Raw genomic sequence first — 2,500 nt, 5'->3', positions numbered from 1 at the left:
ACCGGCAGCTCCAACGCCAGCGCCACAGAAGGGCAAAGCCCCACTTGGGTGCAGAAGCGAACTCTCCCAGCACAGCGCACGCGCCAACACGTCCGCAGAGCTGCGATACAAACCACCTGCGAGAACCGCTGGGGGCGACCGAGCAGCAGACGGCGTCGCGACGCCGAGTGCCGGGCGGCGGCGCATCCTCAACGCACACAGTCCGCAATCGGACCAGCACACTGCAGATGTCCACCGCGCTTCGCACCGGGCTCGGCAGAACCCACTTTGGCCGCCTGGCGCCGCGCGCCGGGTGCGCCGGCGCGTAGCTGGGACGCCAGCCGGGCCCGTCGGCCGGCGCTCCTGCCACTGGGCGCCCCCCACCAGCCGGCTGTAGTGCGTGCGCTCACGCAGCGCGCGGCCAGCACGCCGCGCGGCCCCCCCTCACCGGCCGGGGACTGTCCCACCAAGCCACAGCCTCGTATCGCTTCATACCCACATGGCCAACTCAGGTTCGGGGGCATGGCGGGTACCGCCGAAACAACCGGTTCACAGATGTACCGATCGTCGCTATCACCGATGCACCTGCAGCGCGAACAACCGCTCAACAACTGATTTCCAGTTCATTTGCGGATCTTTGGCAGCAAACGTATACGTCAATCAACATTTGCGAAATCTACGATTCTGGCATGCCTGCATGTTATGTGTCACGACACGCTACATCAGCCCATATACACACTACGGCACGTACACGAGAGAACACGTGGAAGATGGTCCGCGCACGTGTGCAATGTCCCTTGCGCGGTCGACTGTCAACCGGCCTCTGTAGCATGTCGCAGATGTGGAACGCGGTCCACCGTGGTATCATGTTGTGTGGGGCAATACGATTAAATAGGAAAACCCTCGTCGCTACATCAACAGACGGCTCACGCTGATTCCCGGCAGAGGGAGGGGGGGGGCCAACATGCAATACTTTCGTCCGTACCTACCACATGTCTCTACGGCGTACAACAGTGCAATCTCGCTGTAATGGGGAGACGAGACAAGTAGCATCGTGCACAACATATGGCCCTTATGATTCGCCATTGTAGGGCGCAGCCGGTGTACGGTCAAGCATGTGCCACATTATGTCACTCAGTACGTAACGACGGATGATCAGTGTGGGTTACGCGTACATCAGCGGACAGTCCACACAGGCCGTACCACAACGTACACTGACTGCATCGACAACCAAATGCAACTGAACAGCTGCAAGGCTCATTTCACAAACAAACGCCTGACCGACCAGCTTGGAAGGGCAGGAGGGGAGGGCGATATTCGTTCTGTAGCGTTACACACTTCCAGTGGTTAGCGGGACTGTGTAGAAAGTACGCAACACTCGAAAGACATTTACGTGAGGGTACGCACCATGGCATCGAGAAATACACATGACACCAGAGGATCCAAGCAGTGAACTATGTTCAGAGGGTTGCTGTTAGGCAAAGCTACATTCCTGTGACGTTACATGTGACAGTTAAGGTGCAGTGTAAGTTAGGTTAAGGTGCAGTGTAAGTTAGGTTAAGGTGCAGTGTAACTTAGGTTAAGGTGCAGTGTAACTTAGGTTAAGGTGCAGTGTAAGTTAGGTTAAGGTGCAGTGTAACTTAGGTTAAGGTGCAGTGTAACTTAGGTTAAGGTGCAGTGTAACTTAGGTTAAGGTGCAGTGTAACTTAGGTTAAGGTGCAGTGTAACTTAGGTTAAGGTGCAGTGTAAGTTAGGTTAAGGTGCAGTGTAAGTTAGGTTAAGGTGCAGTGTAAGTTAGGTTAAGGTGCAGTGTAAGTTAGGTTAAGGTGCAGTGTAACTTAGGTTAAGGTGCAGTGTAACTTAGGTTAAGGTGCAGTGTAACTTAGGTTAAGGTGCAGTGTAACTTAGGTTAAGGTGCAGTGTAACTTAGGTTAAGGTGCAGCGTAACTTAGGTTAAGGTGCAGCGTAACTTAGGTTAAGGTGCAGCGTAACTTAGGTTAAGGTGCAGCGTAACTTAGGTTAAGGTGCAGCGTAACTTAGGTTAAGGTGCAGCGTAACTTAGGTTAAGGTGCAGCGTAACTTAGGTTAAGGTGCAGCGTAACTTAGGTTAAGGTGCAGCGTAACTTAGGTTAGGGGCCAACGTGGGTTAGGTTAGGGGCCAACGTGGGTTAGGTTAGGGGCCAACGTGGGTTAGGTTAGGGGCCAACGTGGGTTAGGTTAGGGGCCAACGTGGGTTAGGTTAGGGGCCAACGTGGGTTAGGTTAGGGGCCAACGTGGGTTAGGTTAAGGGCCAACGTGGGTTAGGTTAAGGGCCAACGTGGGTTAGGTTAAGGGCCAACGTGGGTTAGGTTAAGGGCCAACGTGGGTTAGGTTAAGGGCCAACGTGGGTTAGGTTAAGGGCCAACGTGGGTTAGGTTAAGGGCCAACGTGGGTTAGGTTAAGGGCCAACGTGGGTTAGGTTAAGGGCCAACGTGGGTTAGGTTAAGGGCCAACGTGGGTTAGGTTAAGGGCCAACGTGGGT

The sequence above is a fragment of the Schistocerca gregaria genome, unplaced genomic scaffold, assembly GCF_023897955.1.
Source record: "Schistocerca gregaria isolate iqSchGreg1 unplaced genomic scaffold, iqSchGreg1.2 ptg000623l, whole genome shotgun sequence".
Taxonomy (NCBI): Eukaryota; Metazoa; Arthropoda; class Insecta; order Orthoptera; family Acrididae; genus Schistocerca; species Schistocerca gregaria.
Note: the sequence above shows the minus strand (reverse complement) of the source record.